The following is a 13,635-nucleotide window of genomic DNA, read 5'->3' on the forward strand; positions in this document are numbered from 1 at the left end:
ACAGCAAAAATAATAGGAAGCAACAATCACTATTCCTTAATATCTCTTAACAATGGACTCAACTCTCCAATAAAATGATGTAGACTAATGAAATATTTCTCATGTAAATCTTCAATATTATCAGAAAATGTTTGTAATTCCCATTTTAATTTATTAATTTTTTATGTCTACCATTTTATCTGCATTATTTTTCATGATAATTTTCAATTTTAATGTCTTTCTTTATACGTCCTCTATTTTATCAGAAATGTTTTCAATGTAAATCTTTGATTTTATCACAAATGTTTCTAATTCCACCTTCAATTAATTTAGAAAGAGCTTTTATATCTACCATTTTATATGTAAAATTTTCCATGAAATGGTCAATTTTAAAGTGTTTGTCTATTTCTTGAATTTTACCAGAAATATTTTCCATTTAAATCTTCAGTGTTATCTGAAAATGTTTATAATTCCCCCTTCAATATACATAGAATTATCTTTATGCCTATCATATTATCTATATAATTTCCAAGATAATCTTTAATTTTAACATGTTTTTCTATATATTTCTTCCATTTTACCAGAAATATTTTCCATGTAAATCTTCAAGTTTATCAGAAAATGTTTATAATTCCACTTTCAGTCAACTTAGGAATACTTTTATACCTATCATTATTATATCTATATAAATTTTCCATGACAATCTTCAATTCTAACATGTTTTTCTACATTTTTTATAATTTTATCAGAAATATTTTCCACATAAATCTTCAATTCTATCATAAAATGTTCCTATCCCATATTTCAATTAATTTAGCAATGTTTTACTTTACTCTTTAATCTTCCATGAAAATTGTCAATTTTAATGTTTTTATCAGAAATATTTTCCATGTAAATCTTTAATTTTATCATAAAGTGCTTTTATTTCCCTTTTAAAATATAAATAAATAAATAAGAATCACGTACAGTATTGTGGCTACTATTTAGAAGAATGATCAATGTCATCTTGCCATCATAATGAATGGCAATTTTTTGATGAAGATCTTTGAGGTGAAAGGACATGAACTTTTCATACTGTACTTGAGTACCAAGTTTAGCAATGAACAACCATGTTTGTTCCTAAATGTGGAAACAACCCAGCTGTAGCACTTCATCCTGCATGAATATATAAGTAGCCATGACATTTAGATACCAAGATCAAAGTTTTCAAGCATCAAATCATGGATTAAATATCATTATCTATCAATTTACGTTTGTTTAACATACCAGACTTCATTTAAATGTCCACTTATATCAGCTACATTTGTACTTCTCTCCCTTTGATGTGCTGTGTGGCAATTTCCTGAGAGTTGGAGTATCCCATTCTGAAAGGAAGCTCTTTAAGACTTGGGAACTTCTAAATGGAGGCTTTTCAGAAAGTAAACAAACAAATTTCAGGAAGTCCCTGAACCTTACCAAGTGAACAAGGCTTCTCTGCTCCCTCCTAACATTATGTAATTAGTAAGGATTACTGTAAGTTATGCAGACAGCTTCAAGACTCCAGCTTTCATAAATCATCACCCATGCTGGATCTGGCTTTTGGTGAGGAACTGCCTTTCAGTTCTGTCAGAACTGTCATCTGAACACTAGTAGCGAATCCTTAACCCTTACTTCTGGTAAGTAACTCCCAACAAACATACTGGTATATGAAGTTGGACTTTAACGGTATCATTACATTGGTCTGTCATCAGTTTCTTATTTGTGGTGAGTTATTATCTATGTGTCCCTGAAAATAGTGTAACACAACAAATATTTAAATTCAAATGACTCTTATTGAGAATCACGGGTATTCACTTCATGCTTAATTTCTTCTACATAGGCTTATAAAAAGTCATCCTCTACCAAGGATACAGGCACACTGAACAAAAGTCAATTTTTGTTGATCCAAGTTGATGTTAATTTTCTGTAGTAGGTAATAACACAAGAAATATTCACAAGTACAGGTTTGGGAGATTGTTCAATGGCTAAGAGCAGTAGGACCCAGGTTCATTTCCCAGTACCTATATGGCACCTTACCACTGCCCTGTAATTCCAGTTGCAGAGTATCCAGTGCCTCCTTCTGGATTCAGTATGTACCAGGTATTCACATTTGAAATAGATAGACATACAAGCTAAACACCCATATACATAAAGATATCTAAAAAAGATATTTACAATTAATCTACAACATTTCATCATTTTTCAAATAATTATTTAGCTGTATAGAAGCCAAACATTTCACATTATTTAACAAATGAAATTAACATTTTGCTAATGAAAAGTGAAAAGTGAAAATAATTATAAATGGTACCAAGTAAGTCCTGTGTTAAAAAAATTAACATAAACATTCTCCTCCATTTTTATTAGCATATAGTTTAAATTAATGCTTTGTTCAATGTAATGTAAGAAGTAATTAGGGCATTAAAGGCTCTGGACACTATGCGATATGAAAGATAAACCAAATATCCAGGCAAGCTTCAGAGGAAAATGGATTTCCTTAAAGTATGTACTTTCCTTGGATCTTCTCTTAACAGCCACCATTGCTAAATAAACACAGAATCCAGAAGCCAGTTGTCATTCGGCATGTGACATGCACACAGGATGTTTAGATGACAAGTGGAATATATTAATTCTGGAAGTCTGGTCTTTCAGAGCAATGAGGAAGTTACTCGAGATTTAACATTATTTTTATTGTAAGTAAGTAAGCATAAGAGTTGCTTTTCTGGCTGCTGATTCAGTGACCCCAGCAAAGTCCATGTGAGGATTTTTTTCTCTGTGCCATGTACCAAAAACATATTGTTCTCTAGCATTCTTTCCTTTACACAGATATTTCTTTAACCTTGGCATTCCTAAGTCTAGTTATTTTTTCAACATTTTCAGACATTGGAAAACTAAATGTTCTAGAGTGACTTCTCCCATATGTGGTATAAGAATGTGGTTATCCTTATATCTCCACTCAAACCTTTTATGAATATTATTCCCAGCTAGGTCATTATCTGCAGAATGGTTTTAGGTTTCCTTGACAACCACACAATCTTAGAATTTCTCAGTATCTTTTTTTTCTCCCACTTGTCACATTTCACATTTTTTGTTCTTATAATTAATCTTTCAAGTAGATTCACTTCATTTTTATCTTTATTTTTATGCTTTCCAAGTTAATTGCCCACATTTTCATATATATTATATATCCCATCCCTTTGATGGCATTAATTCATTTTATTCTCATGGTAAGAAGTGGACTAATCTGAACTACAATACTCAGGTCCCTCTAATGTCGAGGTTTTCAAGCCCAATAATTTTATAATAAAACTCGAAATTCAGAAAATGAGATTGTTGCAGATGCTCCTATGTTGAAATTTATATTATTTGATTTATTCTTAGATGTAAATATAAATTTTCAGTACCAGGTATAAATTATATGCACTTCCTTTTTTCAGATGCATATTGTTGTTGGTGTTAATGTCAACTTACCACAAATTAAAATCATCTGAGAGTCATGCATTGATGGTGAAAAACCCCTAGTCCCATTGTGGACTACACTTTCTAATAACTGCTCAGATTTGAAAATGGTATTTGAGAAAGACAAAAGTATTGCACCCTTTGTCAGAGTTCCCTTCCTTCCTTTCTGCCACTGGGCCAATTCACCCAGTTGCAATTGCTTTCTTCACTTAGAGCAAAACCAGGATTTTCCTAGTTTTGATTGTGGATGAAGGGCCCACGGCTCTCCAGAAACCTTACAGAATTCAGGCAGGTTGGGTCCAGTACCTATTCTGTGAACTAACAGTTGATTGACCTCACCCATTGAGAGACTGCACACAGCCTCAGGGACCAAGGTACTACATGGTTCTTGAAATCTGCGGTGTGGTTTGCATTCTCTTGGTTCTGTTCCTCTAGAGAACCATCACTAAAACCATGTATATTAAAATGTTTTAAAATCATGTGCACATGGGTGTCTTTGTGCTAGTTTATGTACATGAGTGCAGATGCTATGAGGCCAAAGGTTTCCCTGGAACTGGAATTAGTAGTTGTCCCTTCCTAATAGTGCCACCGAATTTTGGTCCTCTACAAGAGTAGAGAATACTCAACTGTTTAGCTATTTCTCCAGCCTCTTGTGCATACATATTGGTATTGAGATGCTGTTTCTATCAAAGTTACACAGTGGGGCATTCAAAATAATGAGTTTTAGAATTGTAAAAGGTCCTGTAATTGAACCTGTGTTGTGTTTTTACTAGCTGTGGATGTTTTTCATAAATTTATTTATGTTTGAATGTAAAGTTCTTCTTGAAGTGCTTAGAAGAACTGTTTGCATTCATCTAAATAGCTAAGAGGCTTTAAATGAACTAATTTTTCTAGGCACATTAGAAAAGTTGTTTCCACTATTTTAAATATATTTGTCTCTCACATTTATACATGTGATTTCTCAACTTCATTTTATAGGGAAAAAATCAGTATTCTATCCTTCTCCCCTCTATTGACTCAATATGCCCTAAATTATTTATTTTTTCTTTTCCCTTTTTGGACTTTAAAATGTGTCAGTTAGGCAAAGGCAAACATGGGCTATGAAGTAGGTGCTAGGTACAACTTCTGAAATGGATGCTGAAGTAAATCTTTCATATACAGATTTTTTTATTAGTTAACTCTTGTTTTTTTTTTTTGTTTATTTGCTTTTCTTACACCCAAAACTTTGCATATTTTACCCAAGAGTACAAGCAAAGGCATCATTCATTACATCTGAAGCTACACAAAGACCATTTTATTCCTTGATATCTTTCCGAGTGGGAGGAAGGAAAGGAGAGAGGAGAAGGAGGGCAGTTGTTATTTCCTGTGTTGGATATGGAATTTTCAATGGCAACATGACTTTACTGTTGTGCAGTGGAGACGTCCTAACAAGAAGAAATGTGAGTCATTCCAAAGGACAGACGTAACGTAAGTCTCTTTGCTGTTCAGGCTACAGTTCTGTACACAGCTTCCATCAAACACAAGTCACACTGATTCCATTTTTGAAGAGTTTTCTTCAGAAACAAATGTATTCATTGTGTTTGAAGTCTTAGTCCTCTTAAAAACATGTCATAGTTTGTGGTATTTTTTTTAATTATACATCAATGCATACCATTGTGCTACACGTATGTACTGAATTCAGGAAGATTAAGCACAGCAGCTCTGTTAGAACTGATATCTTCCAGGTTGGTATTCCTTTGGTCTTCATTGGATAATGCCTGTCAGTGTTCTCTTAAAAGAGCTGGTTCCAAAGTTAATTATTTGAGACTTCTCTTCCAAGCATGGAATGTTCTGAAATGCTTAACCTTAGACTATGATAGACAATGGCCTTTCACACTCTGGTCACACACACAGTCTACATTACTCATTTTAAGGAAAGTTGCGTCAGTAGAGGGCATGATTTTCTAACTCTGAATTTTCTTTCCCTAGCATTTCTAGTAAGTGTAAACTTACAATTTCTCACATGTATATCTTTCTATCACTAGGGAACTTTTATGTTATCCCACATTTTTCTTTCCTGAACTAAATGTAAATGATTTTGCAGACTAAGATGGATGACTAGCTCTTCTGTGTCCTCCCAAGAATACATAGGAAAAGACTGAAGTGAGAAAGATTTGGTGGAAAGGATGAGCATCCTAGCCCCGGTAATATAGAAACAAATTAGAACATAGAGACTATATGTATGAATTGATTAAATCAAAATGTGCGTAACATTATAATGAGATAATTTATCATTAAAATGAGTAATTTAATAACTAGTTCGTATATAGTTGGCATTTCATACAAAATACTATTTAAATTGAATCTTAGTTCTATTGTCTGTATTGTGTGTGCATACATACACATGCTCATATATATATATATATATATATATATATATATATATATATATATATACATGTTTTTATTATTTATCTTTTGAGTTTTGAACTGTTTGGTATTAAGCCCAAGACTTCTCTCCCAGTGCTGCATCTTTGAACTACTGTTCCCCAAACCCAATCCCATTGTATCTACTAGAAAATAAAAATCTTTGAAAAACTGAATAATTTAAGAATAGTGGTACAAGTAGGAGATTGCAATATTGGATCAGCAGACTTTCTTATTTCAAAGCCCAGTGTTATGACCTTTATGTTATCCTCAAGTTTTTAGTAGAATTTATAATTTATAATGCATATTATAGGACTAAGAAGAGAAAACAAGCTCAGAAAGCAAAATGTATAATAATTAATTTTGTATTAATTGTCTACATTTTATGCTCTATATAGCATAGCACCTACTTTGTAATAAGAGAGTCCACACTGAAATAAGAAATTAAAAGAAATATACAAAATATGAATCTAAAATTATATGCATATCTTCTCTAAATGTGTTCTTTATAGTACTAATGATGCAAAATACTGTTGCAAGCAGATAAGCATTATAATACAGTGAGAGGGCTTCATGCCATGAATGTATTTTTCCACTTCATTTCTGTTCATACTATAAATATTTATCATTCTTATTGGCTATGTCCCCATTTTATGCCAGCCAATTAGACGCCTCTTTGGATGTACATCAAGAACAGTTTCTACTTAGAAACAAAGTAAAATCCCTCCCCAGTGTTGTTTTCTGTCAACAATAACTGGACTCAAAAGTCAGTGTTTCCTTAGCAAATTCACCGTATCTTTCAAAGACAGTTTAGAAGTTTAACCCAATCATCTTTTACGTGCTGGCAATATTTTTTACTGGGCATTCTCACATGCATTTGTTTCACTGAGATCTCTTGAGCAGAAGTGAATAGAAATTACCGAAAATATTTTTCTTTCTTTGATATTGTTTAACACTTTGATCATGCTAATAGCTTCATGGAATTTAAAATGCATAATGTACAGGACATGAGTAAGATATAATAATACACAAAAGCAATAAATGTGAGTTTTGATTATTTTTATTTTGACTATGGCTTGTGTTTCAAACAATTACTTTATATTAAATTAACTCATGTGTAAGTAACAGTGAAAATATGCAGATATGTAATTTAATCTCCAGTAGGGATTTCCTTGCCTTTTATTTAACATCTCAATCTCTCCACATACATATGAGCAGAAGAGTGACTCTGCATCTTACAGTATAACGTCTGCTACAGAAGGTCATGAATTAATTCAATGCTTTCTATGTTCAGTAGGAAATGTGAGAACATTAGAAAAATCTATAAAAGCCAACTCTTGTCTCTTTGGTTACTTAACTATTTCCACAGAGAACATTGTGTTTTCGATGCATTCAATAATTGTATTTCTAATATTGAATACAGGAAGGACAGTGAAAATAAACAGCAAGAAATAAAAGATTTTGATTGCATTTTTGTATTGTTTCTTTTCCTTTTACGCACTTATTAATCTTGAGCTGCAAACACTATCCATGTTACTTTAAAAGTGTTATTGTAATTTCCTAATAAATGAGTCATGCAAATATAAGTGACAGAATACTGTATAGAATGCGCGCGCACACATACACACACACACACACACACACACTGCAAACTTTTGTGTGAGTTCCAGATATATCTGCCCAGCTGCCTACAAGAATCTCAGCTTGAATTAAAAGCATTCAGCTCAATGTGTTCCAAATAAAACTTAGCTCCTATTGAGGCAGCTTTGCGTCATGCTTTTTCTACAACATGCCAATCTGTCTCCCAAGTCAGGAACTCAGCTCATCCTAGATTTCTTCCTCTGCCCAATCTTTCATATTAAATCTTCAATACTTTGTCCCTGTCCTGTGACTAGAGCTTATTCCCCCCACCCCACCTCTTTCTTTGTGTCTCTGTCTCTGTCTCTCTCTGTCTCTCTGTCTCTCTGTCTCTCTGTCTCTCTCTCCTCTGCACTGAGTGTACTATGCATACTTTTCCACATCAAGCTAAATATTATCTTCTTTCTCTTGCCTTGAAAATTCTAGTAGAATGGAATTATAAGTTATGATTATTCATATTGTAATTTGCAGTTTCTGCTTCTGTTCTGTCAGCAATGGTTCATTTAGCACCTGCTGTTCTCTAGTTACTAATCACAAACTGGTGAGCAAGACAAAGACCCCAACCTTACAAACACACTGATGTTCCTTAGTGCTCACAGTCTTAAGTGTAAGAGCCCAGATACTGCCAAGTGCTACAAAACATAGAAAGCACAGTAGTGACAAGAGTAACTCAGTAGCTGCTTCAGAGCGATGACCAGAAAGAATACACTTCACAAAAGGGAACCTATACCTGACACTGCCTAAAGGACCTGGGACCAGAGGCAGGGTAGTCCAAAGCCCTAGGATAGAACCAAAATGACTGGTCAAAAACACAGTCATTGAAATGATTCCTAATGACAAACTGCCATATTCCGGTCAGTGCCTAGTCCAATAGTCATAAGAGGCGTCATTCAGCAAATGATAGGAGCAGATGCAGAATTCCACAGCCAAATATTAGGCAGAGCTCAGTGGAATCCATGGAAGAGAGGTAGGAAGGGTGTAGGAGACAGAGGGGTCCAGGACACCACTAGAATATGGCCCACAGAATCAGCTAAGCAGGCATCACAGGGGCTTAAAGAAACTGAAACAATAATCATGGAGTCTCTATGGCTCTGAGCTAGGTTCGCTGCACAAATGTGATGGTTGTGTAGCTTGGTGATCTCATGGGAATCCAAACAGTGGGGGTGGGAGATGTCTCTGACTCTTTTGCTTGCTTGCTGTTGAGACCCTTTTTCTTCTACTGGCTTGCTTTGTCCATCATGGATATGAGAGTTTGTGCCTAGTTTTACTTAACTCACCATTCAGAGTTCTTTACTTGAAGTCCCTGGGAGGACCACTAGAAAGAAATAAAGGGAAATGCAGAAGAGCATCTGAGGAAGAGGCTGGGTGGCGTACAGTGATTGGGAGTAGTGAATGGAGGGGAAACTGTTGTGGTTCGATTATAAGGTATGAGAGAAGAATAAATTAAAAAAACAAGCAAAATGAAGTTTAAACCAGTACTTGAATGATAAAGAAGTATGAAGAAAACATGTAAAATGCCTGAGAATTTTGTAATATAGAGATTTTGCTATTTGTGGCTCAAGAAGAAGGCCATACATAATTAGCCAGAATGATTAGTTTAAAATAATAATGTCAGGACCATTGGAATCTTACATAATTAAAGAAATTTTTGTGGAGAGTGTATTTAAAATGGACAAAATACGAAAACACAATTGGGAAGATCTTTGAAAAGATTGTAAGAGTCTTCTGGTAGGAAACATCATAATAATGGTGAAGATATGCCCACTGGTACAATAATACCATGACTACCATTGCAGTAACAAAATACTTTCTTATTATATTTAAGATTGGTTCCTATGTGTAGCGCCATTAGCAAGGCCAAGAACCTGAGACTAGACTGGTCATGGGCCCTATTAGAGAACCTATTGCTATTGTGTTAAATGAATGTAGTATTAAAATAACTTCTGATGACTTCTTGCTATACTCATGGATTAGTGCATCTCTCAGCTGTTCAACAGACAGCAAATAAGAGACATTGGAATGCTCAGTTTTAATTAGGACATCTGCACCATGCCTCTCCTTTCAAGGCTCAAGCATCATTGTGGATGAGGGGCTAGAATGATGATTAAAGTCAGGTGTAGTGGATGACTATAATGAAAGTGCTTCCCAGATACAACAGGACGGTGAACTCACATGTGAACTCAGTGCTTGTGACAGTATGCACAAGACCTATGCAAGCTTAAGCTGGACAAAGTCCCAGCATCAAGTGTTCAGCATAAAGTCCCATTCTTTATTTTTTATTGGATATTTTATTTATTTACATTGCAAATGTTATCTGCTTTCCTGGGTACCCCACCAGAACTCATCCCATCCTCCCTCTCCCTATCCCACCCACCCATCCTGGCATTCCCTTACACTGGAGCATTGAGCCTTCACAGGACCAAGGGCCTTTTTCTCCCATTGATGTCAGACAAGGCCAACCTCTGTTACATAAGGGGCTGGAGCCATGGGTCCTTCCATGTGTACTCTTTGGTTGGTGGTTTAGTCCCTGGGAGTGTGGAGTTTGGTTGGTTGATATTGTTGTTCTTCTTATGGGTTGCAAACCCCTTCAGCTCCTTCAGTCCCTTTTCCAACTCCTCCATTGGGGACCCAGTGCTCATTCCAATGGTTGGGAGTGAGAATCTGTCTCTGTGTTTGTCAGGCTCTGGCAGAGCCTCTCAGAAGATAGGTTTATCAGGCTCCTGTCAGCAAGCACCACTTGGCATCTGTAGTGTCTGGATTTGGTGTCTGTATGTGGGATGGATCCCCAGGTGGGACAGTCTCTGGGAAGTCCCACTCTTACATGAGAAGCTATCAGCAATTGGTAGCTGCTGGGAGGGGGAGACAGTTTTCTTTAACCATGTGACCCCTGATAGATCAACCATGGTCCATGTCAGGACCTAAAACAAAGAGTCTTTAGGCAGCAGAAGATGTTAGTGATATCTGAGAGTGAAGCAAATGGATAGTTAGCATGTCTCCATGTTGCTGTAATATAATTGGAGATTTATTTTAACTTTCCTTTTGCTTACCATGTTAGTCAGCTTTCCTCTTCTGGGGAAAATCCCCCAGTCAATCGTCTAACAAAGACCAGGATGGGTATTGATGCATAGTTTGGAGGCTTCCGTTCATTGCCAGTCAGCCCCATGTTTGGGCCTTGGAGAGGCAAAGCACCATGGCAACTGCATTGCTGGAGTATTAAAAAATGAGGGAGATAAATGGCCAGGCTACCCATGTACTCCCCTGAAAAAGCCTTTGATTATCTCCACCTTCTAAAATTTCTACGATCTATCAATAGCTGTCTGGTGAGGGTTAGCTTTAGTAGAGGTCTTTAAAGAGACATTGAGAATTCAAAGCATAGGAGTTCTAAACCAAAGTTAGGAATGGAACACATTTGTCAAAGAATAACATCAAAAAGGACTCATAAAATAGAATCATACTCTTTTCTCTTTATTGGAAGTGTGCTCTTTTCTCACACAGCCTACCCTAATTGTAACATTTCCTCTCAGTTCCTTACCACTCCCCCTCCCCTCCAGATCCTCTCTCTCTCTTTACAGATCTACTCTCTTTCTGTCTCTCATTAGAAGAGCTTGGAATACCCAAGACATAATCCCCATATCAAATGATATGCAAAAAAGAACAGAGGAGTGGCCCCTGGTTCTGGAAAGGCTCAGTGAGCAGTGTAGGGGAATACCAGGACAGGGACGTGGGAAGGGCTGGATGGGGGAACAGGGGGAGGGAAGAGGGCTTATGGGACTTTCAGGGAGGGGGATCAAGGAAAGAGGAAATCATTTGAAATGTAAATAAAGAATATATCGAATTAAAAAAGCAAAGAATGGACTTCTAAGAGATAACAAAACATGGCAAAATAAAATAGAACAAGATGAAAGAAAAACTTTCATATCAAAGTTAGAGGCTGCAACCTAACAGGAGGAAAAGGGTCCAGAGAATACACAGTAGAGTAAGAGACTTACGCATGGTCAATGGAGTCCCCTAAAAGACTAAGCTAAGAGCTAATATATATTAGCTTGTACATCCTTGTACATCCTGGTATCTTCTGTGCCCCCTACCCTCTACAATCTTTCTACCTTTTCTTCCACAGATGAATTATAGTCTATAATAATAATGATGTCATGGCATTCTTACCATGATACATAGTAAATTCTTCTAAATTCTTTGTAAGATACTTACTCTTCCATCATTCAATAATGATAATAAATTGTAAATTATTTAATATGCATTTGCCCATCATTTTAAAATTTTAAATATATGCTTAGAATTCTTTTTTTATTCGATATATTTTTTATTTACATTTCAAATGATTTGCCTTTTTCTAGCCCCCCCACTCCCCGAAAGTCCCTTAAGCCCCCTTCTCTCCCCCTGTCCTCCCACCCACCCCTTCCCACTTCCTTGTTCTGGTTTTGCCGAATACTGCTTCACTGAGTCTTTCCAGAACAAGGGGCCACTCCTCCTTTCTTTTTGTACCTCATTTGATGTGTGGATTATGTTTTGGGTATTCCAGTTTTATAGGTTAATATCCACTTATTAGTGAGTGCATACCTTTTGAGTCTGCATTACCTCACTGAGTATGATGTTCTCTAGCTCCATCCATTTGCCTAAGAATTTCATGAATTCATTGTTTCTAATGGCTGAATAGTACTCCATTGTGTAGATATACCACATTTTTTCCCTCCACTCTTCTGTTGAGGGATACCTGGGTTCTTTCCAGCATCTGACAATTATAAATAGGGCTGCTATGAACATAGTAGAGCATGTATCCTTATTACATGGTGGGGAGTCTTCTGGGTATATGCCCAGGAGTGGTATAGCAGGATCTTCTGGAAGTGAGGTGCCCAGTTTTCGGAGGAACCGCCAGACTGATTTCCAGAGTGGTTGTACCAATGTGCAACCCCACCAGCAGTGGAGGAGTGTTCCTCTTTCTCCACACCCTCTCCAACACCTGCTGCCTCCTGAATTTTTAATCTTAGCCATTCTGACTGGTGTAAGGTGAAATCTCAGGGTTGTTTTGATTTGCATTTCCCTAATGACTAATGAAGTTGAGCATTTTTTAAGATGCTTCTCCACCATCCGAAGTTCTTCAGGTGAGAATTCTTTGTTTAACTCTGTACCCCATTTTTTAATAGGGTTGTTTGGTTTTCTGGAGTCTAACTTCTTGAGTTCTTTATATATATATATTGGATATTAGCCCTCTATCTGATGTAGGATTGGTGAAGATCTTTTCCCAAATTGTTGGTTGCCAATTTGTCGTCTTGATGGTGTCCTTTGCCTTACAGAAACTTTGTAATTTTATGAGGTCCCATTTGTCAATTCTTGATCTTAGAGTATACGCTATTAGTGTTCTGTTCAGAAACTTTCTCCCTGTACCAATGTCCTCAAGGGTCTTCCCCAGTTTCTTTTCTATTAGCTTCATAGTGTCTGGCTTTATGTGCAGATCCTTGATCCATTTGGATTTGAGCTTAGTACAAGGAGACAAGGATGGATCAATTCGCATTCTTCTGCATGCTGACCTCCAGTTGAACCAGCACCATTTGTTGAAAAGGCTATCTTTTTTCCATTGGATGTTTTCAACCTCTTTGTCGAGGATCAAGTGGCCATAGGTGTGTGGGTTCATTTCTGGATCTTCAATCCTGTTCCATTGATCCTCCTGCTCTATAGTATCCTATTGCTCTATAGTATTGCTTGAGGTCAGGGATACTGATTCCCCCAGACTTTCTTTTGTTGCTGAGAATAGTTTTAGCTATCCTGGGTTTTTTGTTATTCCAGATGAATTTGATAATTGCTCTTTCTAACTCTGAGAAGAATTGAGTTGGGATTTTGATGGGTATTTCATTGAATCTGTATATTGCTTTTGGCAAAATGGCCATTTTAACTATATTGATTCTACCAATCCATGAGCATGGGAGGTTTTCCCATATTTTGAGGTCTTCTTCCATTTCCTTCTTCAGAGTCTTGAAGTTCTTGTCATACAGATCTTACACATGTTTGGTAAGAGTCACCCCAAGATACTTTATACTGTTTGTGGCTATTGTGAAGGGGGTCATTTCCCTAATTTCTTTCTCAGCATGCTTATCCTTTGAGTATAGGAAGGCCACTGATTTG

Source organism: Apodemus sylvaticus, chromosome 9, assembly GCF_947179515.1.
Source record: "Apodemus sylvaticus chromosome 9, mApoSyl1.1, whole genome shotgun sequence".
In the NCBI taxonomy this organism is placed as follows: Eukaryota; Metazoa; Chordata; class Mammalia; order Rodentia; family Muridae; genus Apodemus; species Apodemus sylvaticus.